The 21,686-nt window shown below is 46.5% G+C and overlaps 2 long non-coding RNA genes across 2 annotated transcripts; both read left to right on the forward strand.

The window, feature by feature from the left end:
- The first annotated feature begins 501 nt into the window (after positions 1-501).
- On the forward strand, positions 502-12,389 carry LOC116746834. The gene is made up of 3 exons (XR_004347889.1): positions 502-649; positions 6,836-7,098; positions 12,095-12,389. It is a non-coding gene; the product is annotated as an uncharacterized LOC116746834 (long non-coding RNA).
- A 2,345-nt stretch (positions 12,390-14,734) lies between these two features.
- LOC116746835 lies at positions 14,735-20,131 on the forward strand. The gene is made up of 3 exons (XR_004347890.1): positions 14,735-14,835; positions 16,336-16,489; positions 20,007-20,131. It is a non-coding gene; the product is annotated as an uncharacterized LOC116746835 (long non-coding RNA).
- Positions 20,132-21,686: the final 1,555 nt, after the last annotated feature.

Here is a 21,686-nt window from a genome sequence, read left to right on the forward strand (position 1 = left end):
GGCCTCTGAGCTAGAACGGGCTTGGAGGAGGGTGAAGGGCAGGTTACTGCACGGGAGCCAGGCTGGAAGGTCAGTGCTCCAGAGCGACCTCGCGGTCGTTCCTGGAGTGGGACCGAGGGAGGGGGCAGCTGGGAATATTCTTCTTCCTGTCGCTCCAGCGTCAGGGCTCCTTTCCTGCGGACCTGGCAGGCTGTCCTCCAGCAGTTACGCCGTAAGCCCTGGTCAGCCAAGTCTCCATTACGTTTTCTTGGTATTGGGGTGTGATTGGGGTGAAGATGGCAATCTGGATTCCTGTACTTGACGTTAGGAAGACGACCAGGTGTCTGATGGGGGCCCCTGGAGGGGACGCAGAGAGGGGGATGGGAGAGCCCCAAAGACCTGTGTCCCTGTTTCGCGTTTTGAGGCTGGTCTTTCCAGCCAGACAGATGGCAGGGATGGGCTCTAGCTGAAGTCTGCAACGACCTCAGTAAGGCTCTTGTTCTCTTATTCCTTCCAGAGGATTCTCCATCTTGCTTCTTTGGAGCCAGGGGAAAGCAGGAGCAGCCAGCATGCAGGCGACCATTTACCCTTTCCAGGCCTGGGAGAGAGAAAAGTCAGCTGACCCAAGGCCCTGGGCCCTCAGCTCTCATGAGCTGACATCCGAGAATCAGTGAGTTCTCTTTGGTGTTAAACTTTCTGCATTTTGAACAACTTCAACAGGACCTCCCAGTGCTTACATGGCTTTCTCTTTACAACTGTTTGTTCAACTGTACTTATTTTTCTCTGTGTGTATCACACACACACACACACACACACACACACACACACACACACACACACACAGGTAAAGTATCTCTCCCCCTCATCTCATCTCCTTCAAGAAAAAACCTCTCTGAAAGGGGCCACAGTTTTGCAAATGAATTTTCAAAGCTGAGTACACAAACCGTCCTTGTGGTCAAGGTCCATATAAACTTGGGAGCTTCATTTTAGCCAGTAGAGCACTTCTGGCTAAAGCCAAACTTTCTCTTTTGTCCTTATCTGCAAACTCAAAGTATTGCCATTGTCCTAAGGAGGGTCTCAAGCCCCCTTCCCAAGCATCCCAAACCAGAGCACTTTAACATCCCTGATGCACAAGAAAGAGTCACGGTTACGCTCCTAATCCTGTGGTCGTAACACTGAGCTGTAAGTCTAGCCACTGCATCGGCAAAGAAAGAAGCCAAGGCTCAGAGAGGCAGTGAGATTTGCTCTCTATCACACAGCTACTTTGAGGAAAAACCATTTCTCCTCACTCAAAGTGATTTGCTCTTGCAATCATGCCCTCCAAGTAATGCCCGATGGTTCCCATGTACGAATTCAAGTCATGAATTAATGGGAGGGCCAGAAGTTCAAGCCACCAGCATCAAAGGGATGAGAGCTGACATGTACATCCAGGAAATCTGATATGATTGGAGCCATGTGTAGATCTACTTTCTGGGGATAGAGAGAACTGAAAAGCTTGTTTAAACTATTAAGAAAATGTGAAGAGAGGGGGAAGATGGCGGAAGAGTAAGACGCGGAGATCACCTTCCTCCCCACAGATAAATTATTAAGAAAATATGAATCTAATCTTTATCTGCAGTAAGCAAGGTGGGGAGCTGGGGAACGGAGTACCAGCGGAAGCTAGGTGGTCTGTTTCAAGACAATGTTCCCCTGACAAAATGATGCTTGGAGAGAAATCTCCTGGAAGTATGGAATGTCTTCCTGCTATCTAGAATCCCTTGATTATTTCTTCTAAAAGATATTGGTTCTATGGTAGGTCATAACATATTTGGAACTCAGAACTTAAATATTTGTTGCTTATTCCATGCCCAGGGTCTCAGAGGCACTCGAGTTTTTGTTGAATGAATGCAAGATGATTTGTGCTAAATGAATACACCGATGATACATTTAAATGTTTGAATACTGCTAACTGATGGATTACTCTGAAATTAATAAGTTAAAATATAACAGGAGCGAATGTACAGCCATGTATTCAGTCTCCAAAAAATCAACAGGGACAAGAGGGAGGATATTTGTTTCAACAGCGGTTCAAATGAAACAGACATGAGAGCTTTGGTTTACAACTTAGTGAGAGCCAGAGGTATGAAGCACGTACTAAAGAGCTGACGTGATGTTAGACTGTTTCCGTAAAAGAATGGTTTCTAGATCAAGGCTGGACATCGCTACACTGTGCTCTTAGGTGATTCAACCTTACCTGGTGTTGGTAATTAGTTGTCACATCTTAAGAGGGACATGGATAAACAGACCATGTTCAGAGAATAGAGGGCATGGAGGCTAAAAGTCTAAATGCCATGATTTATTATGCCCTGAAAGAACTCAGAATGTTTGGCTAGAAGAAACAACCAAAAGTGACACCAAGATTGATTAGATGGTGCTCTAAAATTCATAAAGATTTTATGACTGTGAAGCAATATCCATCATTTATCACCAAAGGACCTGGGGTAGTTTAAGGTGGCATCCCCAACACGGAAGTCTCTGCTCCCATCGCCTGAAAAGTATTTCAGGTATAAATTAAAATGCTCTATGGGACATTGTTTTCCATAAACAAGGGGTTTAAATTATCCTGACCCACAAATAGAGATCAGCCATATGTTATTTACCCAAATAACCACAGTCTTGTCCGAAATGTTAGACCATTCCACCAACAGATTTTTTTCTATTGCTCCAAAGCATTAATAAGAATTTTGACGGCATTAAAAGCAACAAAATAAATCAATCCTTAATAAATAATATATAAATGCTCCTCTTCTTTCAGCAATGATTTATTAATATCCACTCACAGAGCTGCTTATTCTCTATCAATTCAGGCTTTTAATCACGTGTGAATTTGCCAAACCATATTTCATCCAATTAATATACTTCCATCTGTTTTTAAGGAACTTTAGCAAATGCTTTACTCTATCTATGATTCCCCTTACGTGCTAGGATATGAATGCTGTGAAAGATAATGAGGTTAGTACTGCACGACTTCTTTTGTGAACGCTTAGCTCATTTTCTAAGAAGCTTCACTTCTTTCGCTTAATATTCAATTGTCAGATTGTGCCAAGAAATAACAGGCCTCCTGCTCCCATGTTTGAAATTCATCTTTTGGAAATTTGGAAGATCCTGTTCCCCAAAGAACGTCTCAAAGATTATGACCAGGGTTCTGGGATCTTTCCAGACTCTGTGAGACCTCGTCTGGACTAGGGAGGGGGAAACTGACATAGAAGAGGCAGCTTCACGGGGGCAGACAGGTTCACTTGGGGGTGATTGCCCGAGGGAGGCACCGTGCTGACAGGATCCTTAAACCTTGTCCAGTCTCAGCAGGAAGTCATGCCATCACACCATGGCCATGTCTCTCACTGACCCCCATGAGAAGAGTGTTTGTGTGGGAACTCAGTATTTCCGATCTAGAGCTAAGTGTTTTCTTACTATTTCTTTACCATTCTAAGCTTTATTTTCCTTCAATGTATCTTTGTTTTACTTTTTTCATTTTGAAGACTTTTCGTATTAAGGGATAAAATTGAAGAAAAATTGGAGGTAATTAGTTCTGTTGTTTATTAGTTGTTGTCACTTTGGACAAGTTGCTTAACCCTACTTTATGGTGTTCAGTTTCATTCTTCCTTAGGCTAATCTTATGTAGCAGTGACTGTCTATACCATCTGTCTTCTTAAGTTCTCTTTCTGTCCATGGAGTCAATCAAAGGCACTTATTACCCTTTTAAAAAATTTTATTGCCACAGCTTATTTTTTCCCAGTTTTACTGAGATACAGTTGATATATAACATTGTGTTAGTCCAAAGTGTAAAATGTAATGATTTGATGTATGTATATATTGCAACGTGACTACCACAATACGTTTAGTTAACATCAGTCACCTCACACAGATAACAAGTGCTGGAGAGGCTGTGGAGGAAAGGGAACCCTCCTGCACTGCTGGTGGGAATGTGAACTGATACAGCCGCTATGCAGAACAGTATGGTGGTTCCTCAGAAAAACTAAAAATAGAGCTACCATACGATCCAGCAATTCCATTCCTGGGTATTTATCCAAAGGAAACAAAATCACTACCCTGAAGAGATATCTGCACCCCCATGTTCATAGCAGCACTATTTACAATAGCCAAGACGTGGAAATAACCTAAGTGTCCATCGACAGATGAACAGATGCCCATTTAAAAAATTTTAAAGCTTCCTTTCTTTAAAAATTTCTCCAGACTCACTCACTCTCACTCAATCTCATGCAGCCAAATCTTTGCTTCTGATTCTGATCCCTACCTCACCCCTTGGACTGGAAACCTTGGGTTGTCCTGCGGTTCCCTGGACACCTTTTGCCAGGGACATGGCTGGGAGTTCCCTGTGCTTTCTGCCTATACTTTCAGGCCAACCGCTGTTCACTCCTGTCCTGTCCTTTTCCTGACACCCTCACCCAGGCTGGACAGCACAGCTGCCTAGGACCAGAAGGTCAGAGAGTAGCATTGGACTTGAAAGCAATCACGCAATGAGAGCACTGAAAAACCCATAAGACCTCTAGACAGCTCTATCCTTACAAAATGTTCTCAATCCTAAAAAGCGATATATTTGAAAGCAGCATCAGTTCAAAAAAGCTTTTTTAGGGAAAAAATAATAGACGTGTGCTGGGATTTACAAGGGATTGGATTTCAGAAGTATTTTAATGTTAAAAAAAAAAAAGCGTGTCTTAGGATCGGGGAGACGCAGTGTTCTCAGTGTTCGGCGCCCGCCCACACTTCCTAGTGTAACGGGTTATTGAACAGGTTGGAGTGAAGTCAGGAAAGAGCTTTGTGCTTCCCCACTGCAGTCGCCCTCAAACCCATCCTGTCAGCTCTCCCCCCGAGGCCTTAGTGTCATCTTGGACAGATTTTAGAATGCCCTGGTCCCCTTCAAGCCCCAGAAAATCCGGTATAATCCAAATCAAAACTTCACTCCCTCATCCAACAGAAGCTTCTCCCTTCTCTCCCGGCCCCACCGCGGCTCGGGTCAGACCTGCTCCTTCTTCCTGTCCCTCCCCTGCTCTCTCTGCTGCTTCCAGGTCCCCGAGGGCCAGAGCCAGGGCAGGGAAAGGGCTCCGCACTGTGTAATGTTCCCTCTCACCGCGGATTCACATATATTGGAGAATTGCTCTGGCGCCTTCTGCGGGTTGGTTAGGCAAACCTCCCCGCCGCTCTCACCCCGCCATCACTGCCTGCACTCCCTCAGATGCAGGTCAAGGCTGCACAAGGACCCCAGTCCCCGTTGGGGAAGAGGCTCTTGGAGATGCGCTCTTAGGAGGCCCCTCAGCTCTTCCTCTCTGCACTTTGCTACTGGGCTCCCTTCCCCCAAGCCGCCAGCCCTCTTGGCTGTGGTCCTTTCCAAACTGGGGCCTCACAGGTACGCCTCCCTCTGCCCTCTCTCCTCTCCCAATCCTCAGTGGGGGCTTCAGCTAGCACCCTCCTGCAGGCTGCTTCGGTGGTGAGTCAGGCCCCACGTCTCACGACCAGCAAACTCAGGGGCCACATTTCAAGGCCCTCCCAGGAACCCTCCCATGCCCCTCCAGCCACAGCAAGGGGAAGGCTGGAGAGTTTGAGGGGACCAGCCAGCACCTGGCCAGCGAGTGGGCTGTCCATCCCCCTATCCTGAAAATCACTCGAATCTCCGCCGGTGGTGCTTTAAGGTGCTTTCATTTATCCTGGAGGCAGTGGGAGGTGGGGGAGGCTTGGGGGAACCACAAGGCTCTCCCTGGTCCTACCATCCTCTCCAAAGAATCCTTCTTCTCTCCTAAAAGCCATGAGGCCCCTCAGATGCCTAGGAGGTTGCTGGGTCGCTCGGCCTCCTCTGTCTAACTTCAAAATGGACGTGGTCAGCCCCTCCCTTTAGAAGGTGGATGGTACTTATCCTTGTCTTTGGTTTGGAGGCTTTGGCAAAAATAGGACACAGGAGGAGTCTCGATCTACCTGTTACTCTTGTTCAACTCAATTTAACAAACTTGGGGGCTTCCCTGGTGGCGCAGTGGTTGGGAGTCCGCCTGCCGATGCAGGGGACACGGGTTCGTGCCCCAGTCCGGGAAGATCCCACATGCTGTGGAGCGGCTGGGCCCATGAGCCATGGCCGCTGAGCCTGCGTGTCCGGAGCCTGTGCTCCGCAACAGGAGAGGCCCGCGTACCGCAAAAAAAAAAAAAAAAAAAAAAGAACTGTAGGTTGGAGACTCCCATGACGTTGGCCGAGGTGCCAAGGGAAGACCCTCAAAGAACCCATGAAAGTGCTAAGTAGGAGAAAGAAGCATCCTGACACCAGACTGCAGTGGTCTCAACCAGGTGAGCCCTTTCTTGCTCCCACCCTTTCCTTCACTCTGCTCCTGTTCTGGGGAAGCCTGAATCGAGAAGGAGTTCAAACAGTGATGGAGCCAACAAGCTCCTACACCACCGCCAGCTCCTAATCTTGCATCTGGCCCAAACTGGCAGGAAGAGAGGACTCTAGATTGTATGACAAACTTGAATTCTGGATTGAACTGGACATTTTTATTATCTGAAAAATGGGGCTATTTGTTAATTCCACAGGACCTGCCTGAGATTTCATCCAGGAGCAAAGAAGAAGCATTCAACTTAGCACAGAAAAAATAGTATAATTGCTTTCTGCTTGCACTCTTTTGAGTCCAGCTCATTTAAGGAAACGGTGGCTCAGTAACAAGAAAGCAGAAGCCATATCCTCTAGGGTCTAGATGGTCTGTGGACGCAGAGGATGATTTGGTTGGAGTCTTGGAAGCATGGTCCCCACATTAAGAAGTTTTTATGCATTAGGAACCCACACCCTGAGTGATGGCCCTTTAATCCTTTCTCCTTTTAGTTCCATCCCTATGATTTGATCGTCCATCATGAATAAAAGATGCTATAGGACGAGAGGAAATTCCTGTTGCCATCCTCAGGAAGGAGCTGAGCTCAAGGACACGACAGACATAGGAAACATTTGGCAAAAGACTGAACCCAAGGAGTGAGAGGGAAGCTTAGCCTCCAAGGCTGGACACAGGGTCTCTCAGGTGGGAGCACCCTGTCCACAAACTCAGCACTTCACGATGGCTGAGTGTGGGTGCGGACTGTGGAAGCAAGCAGGTGAGTAAGAGCTCAGGGTGCGGGCCCCCCCCAAAAGATGGGGGAAAGTTGAGGGTGAAGAGAGGGAAGGAGGACTGGGTGGAAGAGGAGGTCTGAGGAAGTTAGAAGGGCTCTGGCAGTGGGTTGCCAGACTTAGCAAATAAAAATACAAGACGTCCAGTCCTTTGTTTTATCTGGTCATTCTACTATAGAGACTGTTGGACCAGGGGAGTGAGAATCAATATCTTTAGCATTTGCTATTGTGGCCAGTGGAGTCATCCAGAATTAAAGAGAGTGAAACAGTGTGGAAATAAGAGTGTTCTCCATGTGAATCAGAGTCAGGGCAAACGTTAGAAATACTAAGATGCATCAACTGTCATCACCAGGAAACAGAGTCATATGGAAGACACATTGCTTGCTCTGGTGACGTAAAAGACACTAGAGAGAGCAAATTTACATTACTTGCTTTAAAGAAATACGACTTAAATATAAATGACTCTAAGGGAAGTCACATAACAACGTAAAACATATTAAAAAGTAAGTACCTTCAGCCTTTCATTTAATTTTGAGTCAAATAATTTGGTTAAACGTATTCTTTGTGTGACGCATAATTTCAATCTTTTATTTTGCATTTCTGACAATTCAAATTGTGAGAGTATGTTTGGCACAATTAATCTTAATGATATTTACTGTCTGCTGGATATTCCTAAAAGGCAGAACATCTTGAAAAATGTGTTCAAGTTATTTCATACCACTTTCAGATCCTTGTTAGCAAGCGAGAGCCGAGCTCCCATCAGCAGAGGCTTTTGAAAAACTGACAGACACAGGTCCTGATCTGCTAGCAGTATCAGAAACGTGCTTTTCATATCAACAGATTCCTGTGCAAGAGGAGGTCATTGGTGCCACCTAAAGGGTCCCCATCACAGGACCTCCCAGCTTCAGTCATGTGATGACAGCCAGCATCAGACATGTTCTTAGAGCAAAATAAAGCTGCTCCCACCTCCCCAATATTTGAAAGTCTAAAGCTCTGGGAGACTGAGCAAAAAGTGCCTCACTTACTCATGCCCTCCCCACACCCACCTCTCAGATGAGCCGTGAGCATCTTGAAAAGTGGCGCTGAATATACTTTAGGATAACAGGTAACAGGGCATCGATGAATAAATCAAGAAACCCTTCATGGTGCAAATAGATGCTGCCAGAATTAAGAGGAGAGCTGAAATGCATCTTGCAGATCTAGAGGGAAACTTGAAGCTTAGACAGGTGAAGTGATTCACTCAAGATCAACGAGACAGGGCCAGAGAGGCATTCCTGAGACCTGGACTTTATTCAGTATACTCTTCAAAAATATTTTCTTAAATTTTTAATACAATTTTTAAACGTTACTTTCCATTTACAGTTGTTACAAAATATTGGCCATATTTGCTGTGTTGTACAATACATATGCTAAGTGAAATAAGTCAGACGGGGAAAGACAAATACTGTCTGATATCACCTATGTGTGGAGTCTAAAAAATACAACAAACTAAGTGAATATAACAAAAAAGAAGCAGACTCACAGATACAGAGAACAAGCTAGTGGTTACCAGCGTGGGGTGGAGGGACAATATAGGGTTGACGGAATGGAAGGTACAAACGATTGGGTGTAAGATAGGCTCAGGGACGTATTGTACAACCCAGGGAATAGAGACAATGTTTTGTAATCACTGTAAATGGAAAGTAACCTGCAAAAATTGTATTCAGTTTACTCTTAACCTCCAGTTCCAAAGTCCAGATTTTTCTTTTTTAATTGGGCTTTCTTAAACTGAAGTGCACCTAGATTTCTGCTGCCATCAGCACCTGAAATCACAAGTTCCGCTGTGAAAAATGTTGTGATGTCTCTAGAAATTTCTCTCACTGGGAGTCCCAAACTGTTAGTTCCTCACAGCCCCAAAGCCGTCATTTTGGGGGCCAAGGGAGGTCTCCCCGATGATTTGCTATGCCCGAATTTGAACTTCGAACATGACCTGGCATTCTTTCCTTCTTGTCGGATTCCACGTGTCCTGAAAACAGAACAGCAGCTCTCGGGAGGTCTGGAGAGCAGGCCTCTCTCAAGTAACCCTCCCGAGGGAGGAAGAGCCCTTCTCCCCCCTCCTGCCTGCAACCCCTGGGGTCCCACGAGGGGCTGGCCTCAGCGCAAAGCACCAATGAGCTGGTGAGCGGCACCAGGGCCTCTGCTCAGAGAGGTCTGAGCAGCGGGGAAGCTGACGGGTGTGAGACAGAGTGCGTGGAGGTTCACGGAGGAGCAGCAAGCATCTCTCTGATTATAACTGGGGCTGCGTTTGCCTTGTCGAACATTTGAGGCTGGGATCAGAGTATGAAATAAGAGGATTTACAATAGGGCGCTTGCATCTTCGAGGGGAAAGGAGTGTGCAAACTCGAGGCTGCACCGTGGCCTTGGTTTTCTGGGCAGGAGAGCCCCAGGTGGGTGATAATCATCGCTCTCCTGCCCATCCCCGTGGTCTCCTGGCCGGTCTTCCCAGCCAGACTCTGGGGGGGTAATTTGCTCTTTCACGTTGTGGTGTGAGACGCCTTTCCTTCTGTCTTCCTTTCTTTTATTCCTCATTTTCACAGTTTTACTATCTATTTAAAACTTGTACTCTTTTAGAAAATATAATACAAACGCCTGGAAAAATAGAACCAGTGCAAAAGAAATGCAGCAAAAATTGTCTTCCTTCCACCGCTGTTCCTCCACGAAAGGGCCACCCTCTTGGTACCAGTTTCTAGAGTTTACCTTTCCAGAGGTATTACGTGCATTACCAGCAAAGTCTCTTTCTATCCACGCGTACGACGCACTTCCTGCCCCTTGCTGTTGCAGGCATACAGTTTCCAAAACACCATCCTGCTTAAAATGCATTCATAGACCCCAGTTTTCTGCAGGATAAAGCCCAGCCTCTTACTGGTGCAGAACATCCTTCACATCCGTCTCCCCAAATGAGCACCGCCTTACAGCCTGGCACCCACCTCCTTCTAGCTCCCTCCGCCTCCCACCCCACTCCAGGTTTTAGCCTCAACAGATCTCCAGGCCTGTGAGTCTCACTCCTGTTAGTTCCTTGGTCTGGAGACACTTGCCTCTTCCCTCTTCTGCTTGTCAAAAATCATTCTCATCTTTAAAGACTCAGTTCCACGTGTCACTTCTGCTGTGAAACCTTCTCCAAGTTTCCCAGTCGTGTTGACTGTTTCACCTGTCTTAGGACGCTCCCTGGAAAGTTCTGCATCCCTCAATGGGTGGTACATTTATTTCCTGAACATCCTTGAAATGCCAAATGTGCTAAGGACCAGAGAGACCATAAGCCATAACACAGTCTCCACCCTCAAGGAACTTAGGGTCTAGTGGGGAAAAGTAACACACTACAACAGAAGTGTGTGATGAATACAAGGTGTGGGGCTACACCAGAAAGGAGCCCTTTCTGCAGACTGGGCCAGGACAGATGAAGAGGCAGAACCGAAGCCGATGCCTGAAGGTCTAGAAGGATGAGCCATAGGAGAAGGTATGGAGAATGAGGAAGTGTTGAAATATCCCCAGGAGCCATGGCACACAAAGAGAAAGGCACGTGCAAACGTTGAGGAGCACCAGAGCTCACGTGACGTCGAAGAGCTCAAACAATATGGCCGGAGGCGAGAGCTGTGAGGACAGAGTCAAGTGACTAACGGGAGACAAAGTCTTCTGCTCCTACACAAACAATTGGCGTAGGAGCAAGTGACTCAACAGGTCTGGCAATTGGAGATTCATAATCTCTGACTTCCAAGTTGCAGCAGCTTCTGAAAGTTTACAGAGGATTTGGGGAAGGCCAAGGATTGCCGCTTACATGATTGCCCTTGAGTACTCCAGTTGTGGGTGTTGACAAGGTGCTGCTAGGAAATTTTTGAAGGTTAGGATTTTGGTGAATTGCTCTGTAAATCCAGGTACATAGTAATAATGCTAAGAGCTGTAGGGATTAGCCTATATTGGGGCCTCACTCTGCTTCCAATGCTATTTTAAGTAATTTACATGTTAGAGCATATTTAATCTCAACTACTTAAGGGGGAGGGTATACCATTACTATCCCCATTTTATAAATGAGGAAACTGAGGTCCTGAAATGAGGTACTGAGGTTCAGAGGCTTTCCCAGTGGTGCAGAACTTGTCCTTGGTGGAGCCAGGATTGAAACCCCAGCAGTCTTGTTGGAGCCCATATTCCTAACCATGAGGCACCATTGCCTCTCCCCAGCTGCAGTGGGCGGGTGTTTGGGTGAGCACACTGCCAGGCCTAGGAACCCAAGGCTCACTGTTCCAGAGACAGAGTCCGGGAAATCAGGGACAGATGGACAGTAGGCAGAGTGTGCATGGTTTGCCCTTGGCACCCTGAGGCAGCCACTGTCTGTAAATAACAACTTGAGGAGTTTAATTAACAGCCCACTTGCAGGAACGCCAAGAACAACAGGAACTCCACGGGTGAATGACTTGGGGGTGAAAATCAGAATCGAGGGGCCGTCTTTGCCATCTTTCAAGCTGCTACGGATAGCAACAGGCAGACTGAACTGGCCAGGTTTTGGCAGGAGAGTGGGCTCCATTAATTACACAGATGGAAAAAGCCAGTGGATGGTTTGACGGAGTAACTTCTGCAACCATAAAATCAGGAGAAATGTATGGCTAGCTCTTTGCTAAATGGGGCCCTGGATATGCATGAATTTCACCAGATGGGGGAAACTCCTCGTGATACTTGATTTCATGCCAGGGATTCTGGATTCAAATGTCAAACGATAGAAAAGTTTTCTTGAAAGATGGCGTAGGGGGCTGTAAGGAGAAGTGCTGGATTCTGATATGCAGAAGATTGGAATTTGATGTCAATGCCTTGAAGAGATCCCTGAATACATAAGCTTTAAGGAGGGGATGGAGTTGGGGGTTATAGCTATTTTATAGTCACTGTATATATTCAAAGCAAATGCATTTCAATGCCAGCAACCCAGCAGTAAGCATTGTGACCTTCTTCCTCTCTCAGGGAAGGGTGAGAGTGAGGCCAGTTGGAGATGGCAGACCAAGCCATTGGCCTCTGGGGCAGCACTCCTTACCATCTCATTGGCCTTACTCGCTGGTCCCACGTGTGGGCTGCGCTTCTGCAAGCTGCATGGTCAACGCTTTGACAGGCCGCTGCGGGGAAGCAGGATGAACACAGCACTTCGGGTGTGAAGACAGGTGTTCAGATCACAACTCTGCTACTGGCTAATGATATGCTGTTGGGTGAGTCAACTGAGCCTCAGTTTATTTGTCGGTGAAATGGGATAATAATCCCCCCACAGAGACGTTGCAAGGATCGAGGTAGTGACATATGAGAGCACCTGTAAGCTGCAAGCACTATGAAACGCTAGCTTCTGTAGTTAGCAGGATTTTGAGGCATAATTTACCTGATAGCCGCCTTCTACCTCTGGTCTTTCACATTCCCCTTTTGTTTTGTGTTGTTTATTTTTGCTATTTTTTGTTGCACTAAAATATACACACATAAAATTTAGCATTGTAACTATCTTTAACTGTACAATTCAGGGATAATAAATACATTCACAATGTTGTACAACCACCACTATCCATTTCCAGAACTATTTCATCATCCCCCACTGAGACCCTGTACCCATTAAATAATAACTCCCCATTCTCCCCTCTCCTCAGCCCCTTGTAACCTCTATTCCACTTTCTGTCTCTGTGAACTTGCCTATAATACGTATTTCATATAAATGGAATCATACAATACTTATCCTTCTATGTCTGGCTTATTTCACCTAGCGTAATGTCCCCAGGGTTTATCCATGTTGTAGCATGCGTCAGAATTTCCTTCCTTTTCCAGGCTAAATAATATTCCATTGTATGGCTAGACCACAGTTTGTTTATGTATTCATCTGTCAGTTGTTTCCACCTTTCCACAATTGTGAATAATGTCGCTATGAACATTCAAGTCCAAGTATCTGTTTGAAGTCCTGCTCTCAGTTCTTTTGAGTATATATCTAGGAGTGGAATTGCGGGATCACATGGTCATTCTACGTTTAACTTTTTGAGGAACTGCCAAACTGTTTTCCACAGCAGCTGCACCAGTTTACATTTCCACCAGCCACGTATGAGGGTGACAATTTCTCCACAGCCTCACCAACACTAGTTATTTTCCTTTTTAAAAAAAATAATAGCCACCTAATGGGTGGACGTGGTAATCCCATTTGCTTTGAAGAGTATCCGTTATATCTCCATGTGGTGAGAAACTCCAGAGTAGATAAAGTTGCCTGTCTACCCCTGGAACTCTGGCATATCAGGGAGTATATCTGGCACCAGGATTTCTTTTTGCAAAAGTTTTTATCCAAAGCAAAAAGGTTTTCCAGGGAGGAACTGGGAGAAGGGCTTGGAACCATAGTCACTTGACAGTTCTGTCCATCTGTTTATTTATTTATCCATTCATTTTTTCCCTCATTCATTTATTCCACAAATATTTATTGAATGCCTGCTTTGTAGGGAGCAAGGAAAAATTGTGTCGAATTCTGTGGCATCTGGATTTTAGAATCCACAACACCAAAAATTGGAAGGGACCTTAAGAATCCTCTTGTCCAAACACCTACCCCACTCAGCAATGTTTCCTAAAACTAGAGAGATAGGAACAGAGCTCAGGTTTCCAACTCAGTGATCAGCCAGGAATGATGTAGCCAAAGCCAGGGAGCAAAACTCCTCAAACTTGCAGGAGAATGGGTTTAAAACAAGGGCAAGCATTTGTAGGGAAGCTCTCTTTTCTTACATCTCACTAGAAAGTCCAGTCACTCGATAAGCCAGTGGGATTTGAACACAATAAAACAAGTGTGAAGAAAACCTGATTAGATAAGACTTGAGTACTCACATAGTCCTTATACTGTGATAACCTCCCTCCCAAATGTCACCTACAGGCTGTGTGCAGTGGGGAACACCGCTGACTTGGAATCTGAAAGCCAGGCAGGAGTGTGAATATTTGATTTCAATCCGGGAAAATCCCAGAGGACTAAATTCAGAGGATTTATGAACACCATCATATTCAAACAACTGGATTTCATTGACAAACACAGACTTATTTTGTAGCTCAAACTGGGACATTTCAACTATATTAAAAGGCAGAGATAAAGAGATGGAAACAGTAGATAGAATGCAACTCACAGAGTTTCCACATATATGTTTATTTTACTCTGGTTAATGTTTAAGCCTCAGGAGTCCAAAAATAAATTAGAATCATAGACAGCATCATTTCCTAAAGCCATGCTCTCTTACTATACACCCTCCAAAGCCACACAGAAGTACAAGATGGACCTCATCTACTCGTAACAGGGAGAGAGCAGCATTTTCTCAGATCCAGGTGGAGCTTTGCAGAAAGAGCTTCCCAATCTTCATGACCATAACCACGGTGTCCAAGATGATAGCTGGAAAATAAGGTTAAATACCATTATACGAAACTTTCCATAACTTGGATGCCAGCAGCCCTAGCTTCCATTCCATCTGTAATCTGGTTTCTCTACCTCATTTAATATTTTACTACCATTTTTATGTACATGGAAGTATTCACAGAAGTAATGAATGTCTTAACTATATATAAGGCCTTTCCACGTAGGACTATTAGGTTCAGCATTATTCTGTTGGGTGCTGCAAGGCCCTTTGTTGTGTCCAGGTTTCTGTGCTTATACAGCAGGATGCCGGAATCTTAAAAGGAAGCAGAAGGCTGAAGACTAAAGGTCACCCTGCAACCCGGTAAGTGACGAGGATTCAGCTGGTGACTGAGTCATCCTTGACTCCCAACCTCCCTGACTGCCTTCTCATCCGCTCTTCTCGTCCGTGGCTGAGCACCTTGAGGTGCTGGTCTACGTTCCTGACCTGCTTCCTGCTGCAAGCCCACCACCATCTAAAGAGTCACCCCATCCCATCAGCCTAGTCCTGTCTCACATGAATCCCACCGCAGTGGCTCTGCAAGAAAAGCCTAAACTCCTTCAATATGTTTTAGAAAGATTTACATTATCACAAGCATTTCAAAAGAAGGAGTGAGGCATCGGTTAAATTGACCATGAAATTAACCATAATCCTGCCACAAAGTATTCAACTAATTGAGATTACAGTCCCAAAACTAACACAGCATTCAGTGCAGTTACTAAAGGAGGTTATGCAAAATACATGCTATGCAAACACCTATCTAAAAGGAATGGATAAGGAAATTTTTTTAAGTTTTTCTTCCCAGTTTTACTGAGATATAATTGATGTATAACACTGTATTAATTTTAGGTGTACAACATACTGATTTGATATATGTATGTATTAAAAATGATGATCACATGGGCTTCCCTGGTGGCGCAGTGGTTGGGGGTCCGCCTGCCGATGCGGGGGACGCGGGTTCGTGCCCCGGTCCGGGAGGGTCCCGCATGCCGCGGAGCGGCTGGGCCCGTGAGCCATGGCCGCTGGGCCTGCGCGTCCGGAGCCTGTCCTCCGCAACGGGAGAGGCCACGGCAGTGAGAGGCCCGCGTAACGCATAAAAAAAAAAAAAAAAAAAAAAAAAAAAAAAAATGATGATCACAATAGGTCTAGTTAACATCCGTCACCTCACATAGTTACACTTTTTTCTTGTGATGAGAACTTTCAAGGTCTACTCTCTCAGCAGCTGTCAAATATACAGTACAGTGTGGTTAAGTAGTCACCATGCTGTACTTTTTTTTTTTTTTATAAATTTAGTTATTTATTTTTGGCTGCGTTGGGTCTTCATTGCTGCGTGTGGGCTTTCTCTAGTTGCAGCGAGCAGGGGCTACTCTTAGTTGCGGTGTGCAGGCTTCTTTCTCATTGCGGTGGCTTCTCTTGTTGCGGAGCACAGGCTCTAGGCACGTGGGCTCTAGTAGTTGTGGCACGCGGGCTCAGTAGATGTGGTCACAGGCTCTGGAGCGCAGGTTCAGTAGTTGTGGCACACGGGCTTAGTTGCTCTGTGGCACGTGGGATCTTCCCGGACCAGGGCTCGAACCCGTGCCAAGTTCAGGACTAGTAAGATCAATCCTAGTTAACATCTAGATCTGCCGGTTTTCTGTCCCATGGGGCGGATGGGGACCAAATCACCAAACCTTCAGTGAGTGCAAAGTGCAGAGAAACGTCAATTCTGGGAGGGTCTGAGCATGCGCCCTGCGCTCCCGGAGCGGATGTTTCTGCTGGAGGGAGGAACACTTCGGTACCGCGAGAAACCCCGAGGTTTCCGGGTGTCCTTTTTAATCTGCGTAGACACTGTTTTTCTTCTGATCCCGTTACTCACGCTGCACTCTGGTAACGTACTGGCTTTTCTGGGCCTGGAAAACCGAACCTGCTGACCACCGAAGCACCAAGGCACGTCTTGGAAGTCCACGGGACACTCAGAAAGATGCCTATTTCCTGTCAGGTAAGGGAAACCTTCCAATGCAGTGATTCTAGATTCTAGCTGTTGCTTTATGTTTGCGGAGAACTTGCTAAGGGGTGGGGACGACTTCTGCTCCGTTTGTGCTTCCATGAGGAGGACTTCTTTTAAGGGACCCCCGAGCCTCCATCCACCCATTCCGTCTGGTAAGGAGGTCAATTGTCTGGCCAGGGTATTGGGAGGAGAATCTGAGCCCGCGTGGTTCAGCTTTTCCTGGTTCCTCCTTGTTCCATACCTGCCTGCGGGCAGCTCCCATCTCTCCTGTGCACCCTGCAGGCAGAGGGGCCTAGCCCTGTGGGAAGACCTGCTGAGCTCTCGTCCCTGTGGGTATTTAAGAGGCCAAGTGTTAGCACAACCCGCAGGCTGCAGGTCTACAACCACGCTCGCTAGCCAGCTTATTTGTAATAACGCTGACATGCGGCTCCCCAACTGTTGACTGCCTGTATCTTTCTCTCTGTGGATTTTGAATTCGGGCGGAGAAGATGGGTATTATGTGTGAGCCCCTAATTCCCAAACAACTTCAGTGTTCAGAGCTTTACTTGCTTTATTCTAATTGTCCCCCAGTCCAACACATGTGCGTGCCACACAGGTGTGCACGCCTGTACATTTCCCCCTCCTGTTTCAGAGTCCCCAACCCTTGCTCTCTTCCTCTCAAGGTCCCAGGGCATCTAACACATCAGGCTGGGTGTCTGGCCTGAAAGGGCTCCAGGCTTCCTTCCTCCGGGGGGGACGTATCACTGACGAGGTGCCACGGGTCACGCCCTGGGTCCAGCAGCGTGCGTGTGCCTCTTCCACTGGGTGGACAGATGGCCATCACTAAGCCCATTTTCCGTGGGCGCCCTGGACCACCTCCTCTTTGTTTGGCCTGACCCCCTTTCCCTTCAAGATTCCTGGGGCCGTTTCCCTTAACTTTGACGCCAGGAGCCCTGCTCTGCCCAGCAGGTTTGGCGGGTCAGTTATAAAACACAAGCATTTTCTGGCAGGAAACTAACCACCAAGGAAACAAGACTGTCTCCAAAATCAGGTCAGCATGAGGTCAAATAAGCACAGCCTGGAATTTTTAAGTATCTGCAGGAGCTGATCCCACAATCTTGTCTCTCTCGTGTGCGAGGGAGGGACGCTGGTGATTTTCTGACAGTTGCCAGAACACGGGGCTCTGTGAGAGATAGGACGTGAATGCCGAGCACTTCCCTCCAACCATGGTGGTGAGGGAGCATTCATTAATATGTGGTTCCTGACGCCACTCACTCAGCTGCCAGAACCCAAGGGGGCCCAGGAAGGGGCTCCAACTGAGGCCTCCTAGCTCTCCAGCTCTGAGAATTGCTGGGGACCTTCCGGATATATTTATTAAAGTTTAAATGGGGTCATGCGGGGTGGCCAGGGGTGTGGGTGATGACACCTCTGGAGTCGTTCATTGCCCAACCAGAGAGACATGCAACAGCCCTGGGGTCCTGCGGAGACAAGCAGGTCCCCACCGAATGGCCTTATGGGACAATTTTGCCACGATCTGGGCTGGATTATCAGTTTCAGAGATTTGGCCACTTCATTTATCAGGGGAACAGAGGCCTTTCTTAGGGAAGGAAGCACCTTAGCCATGTTCACAGAGCCTGCTGTGATTAAAAATAAGAAATACACATAACACAGGGAATATAGCCAATATTTTATAATAACTCTAAATGGAGTATAACCTTTAAAAATTGGGAATCACTATATTGTATAGCTGTAACATATATAATATTGTACAGCAACTATACTTCAAGTAAAAGAAGAGGTAGAAATACACCAGCCACTCAGAGTGGACCACCTGGGTTGGGACAGGTTCTCTGTGATGGGCAGAGTGGACACTCACCCATGATGTCCTCGGCTCTGTGATCAACTGTCCCTTTTTCTGATGGCCGCAGTCTCTTTAGAGATGGAGAAATGTCCCTCAGTCCCCATTGTTACTGAGTCCTGTCAGGCTGGAGGCCGTCTCTCTTAGATGCCTTTGTTCTCTTGCTTTGATCCGCTGTGTACACGTTTAGTAGTTTAACTCATAACATAACAACCTCAATTCCGAATTACCTGGGTTGCTTTGAGACACCCGGTTTATCCCAGCCCCCAGATACGGGGCTGCTCCTGAGGCCGGCCAGCAGCCCTAAATGCTTCGCTGCACACCAGCCATGAACACACCACGTTCTTTCCCTGTTCCGTGCACTTACTGATGTAATACCCCCTGTCCGACCTCTGCTTCCTCCAAGGCGCAGCTCAAGACCCACCTCCTGCAGGAAGCCTTTCTTAACCTTCCCGCCCTTGATCATCTCTCATCCTTCGAAGCTCTGTAGTACTTGGAGATAATGGAACATAATTTAGCCCTTAAATGGGTACTGGCTAGTATCAATCACTCATTTCCTCTGTGCTCTCTTGCACCAACCAGACTCCAGGCCCTTTAAGACTAGAAAATGTATTCCATGTTTCTTCAGCCTCCCCACCATTTCGTGCCCTTCCTGACCACCCATTATTGTCTGAGCCGTGCATTTTATCACTCAATTCCGTTCCATCTGAATGCGTTCTCTAGTTTAAGGTATAAGAGTTCTGTCTGCACAACTGTAGCCAAGGTGGAGTGATATTAGCTCCAGGCCAAGGTGGCACTAGGCACGGCCCTGTGTCAGGGTCTGATCCTCACGGGTCTTAGCCAGTGTTTGTGGTTGCCCTGAAGGTGGCCCCCACCAGTCTCGAGGGGCAGGCTTTCGCATCAGGTCAATCTGCGCGTGAGTCCTGGAGCCGTCACTTACCAGGCGTCCCTCCAGGCAGGACCTCACCTGAGCTTTCTAGATCTCCATTTACTCATCTATAAAATAGGAGAGGGTCTGTATAATACCTTCCACCACACAGATCTATTTTGGGTTTTAAGTGCCATCATCCCCTGAAAATATGAGGCATGGAGAATAGGAGTTAAGAGCAGGGTTCTTTGGGATCAAATCACATGACCTTGATTGACCAAGAGACTTCACTCCCTGAACTTCACCTGTATAATAGAGATGATCATGTGAACCTCCTGGGCTTCTTGGGGATCATGCCGGACGATATTAGGTACTTGTGTGTTATTATTATTATTGGTAGTAGTCATCGTAAAAAACTGTTAGCACAGTAACTGGCACATGAAAAGTGCTCAAAAATTGTATCTCCACCATGCTTGCTTCTGTTTCCCTGAGGTATCAGGCTAGGTCTGCGGGTCCCTTTTTCCACATCTGCCATCCCCACAGCTCAAAGCAGGGCTTGCAGCCTTGTCAAATCTTTACACCATGGCAGTCCTAGGAAAGCAGAGGTGCAGCATCTACTGGTACACAGCGTGCTCTCAGCCCCACCACACCACCCGTGTTATCCTGCACCTCTGACTCCTCCATCCTACAGAAGACTTGCCATAAATTCTTACTGGAGCATGGGACATAACAATTTGTAGCGAAATAAAATCTGCAAGATTCTTCCTCTAGCAGAAATTTTGACAACAGCTCTTTTCCCAAAGGACAGCACAGAGGATGCCTGCTCTAAGGGAAGATAAGCTCTCCAGGAGAGGGGGAGAAAATCCCATCTCCACCCTACAGTGCAGGGGACCATCGGCCTTTTCAGGAGCTTGGCGTGGCGCGTTGATTCCTGTGGCTGCAGACTGTTTGATGTGCAGGCTGTCAGCCCACCTCGCTTGTGTGGGATGATCCAGGTAATTCCTCAGAGGAGAGCAACCTTCCACCCTTTGGCCCTGGACTGATGCTAGAAGCCTCTCTGACCTCTCCATCCTTTACCGTGTACAGTCCAATCTTGGAATCTACAAATGAAGGCTCAGAGCCCTGGCCAAGTTGAGACGGTTAGTACAGATAACTTCTGAAGTTCTTCCTTCAAGTTTCTGTAGCTTATGGTTTATTACTTAATTTTTATCTCTACCTTTTAGGTAGTGATTTTAACGCAGCTAAACAGGTGCCATAAGTTACTCCTCCAAGGGCCCTGCTTTTCTGTAATGATGGAGAGATCCACTGTATTCCTGCTTAATCAGATTAGCTTAAATTTGTGGACTGCCTCCAGGAAAAGGAGAAAGGTGTAAAGATGAAGCATGGCTGTTCTTCATTTTTACTGTAGCTCATTCTCGCCCATTTAATTATTGGATTTCAGGAAATCAGGACCATTTAATTGTGTCAAGGGCACAGCAGGAAAACTGCAAAGAGGCTGTAATGACTCGGGGAAGAAGCAAGTCCAGATGTAACAAAGGATGATTCTGGAAGCTTCACCATAGCTAAGCATAATGTGCTACAAACCCAGAAGGAAGGGCTAATGAAAAAAAAGCAACACAGGCATACTTAAAGCCATGATTAGCTGATAGAGGAAGGGAGAGATGAAAAGCATATTAAAACCACTGATAAGTCTAAAATGCATTTACATTTGCCTGTGAAATACAGTCATGCCCAGAAACACATGCCTAGGTCCCCAGAGTCACAGAATAACATCTGTGCCTCCAAGAGACTTCCTGCCATCCAGTAATCCATCACTGACCCAGAATCAGTCTTGGTAGAGATGTGGAGGGGACTGATTCAAGAGGTCTGGCATGGGGACCCCGTTTAACGGACATCCCAGCACGTTCTCATGCAGCTGGTTGATAGACCACACTTTGAGAAACTCTGGAGGAGATGACTCAGCTGTATGTAATATACACAGAATCTCTAAACATTCGATGCTTTGTATATCTTACACGTGCATAGCCTCTGTGTACATATGCAGGGAGAGACTGTACACCATCTGTCTCTACTGTGTATATGGATTCCACATGTGCCTCATTTATAATAGAACAACTGAACTTTATACGTTTTTGGTAAAATCAAATAAATACGGTGTGTAGATTTGAGTATTTTCTTTCGTCGCTTGGCCCAGGAGGAGAATTTAATTTATAAAGGATGACCAGAATCACAAACAAAGCTCCACATCTCTGAGAAGTAAATACAGAAGCGTCTGTGTGCCTGGCTTCACGGACCCTTCCAAACAAACTTGGGCGTCTCGTCTTTGCTGTTTTGATGGCTTCTCTTTCCTTTCAGCCTCAAACCTGACGTTTGACCTCCAAAGTCGGATGGCTTATGGAGGCTCCAGCACTGGGAGTTTATTAATGCTGTGCTCTGCCCTGTCCTGCCCAAGTGGAAATGAATTTGTTTCTCCTCTGTTAATC

The sequence above is a fragment of the Phocoena sinus genome, chromosome 21 (assembly GCF_008692025.1).
Source record: "Phocoena sinus isolate mPhoSin1 chromosome 21, mPhoSin1.pri, whole genome shotgun sequence".
NCBI lineage: Eukaryota > Metazoa > Chordata > Mammalia > Artiodactyla > Phocoenidae > Phocoena > Phocoena sinus.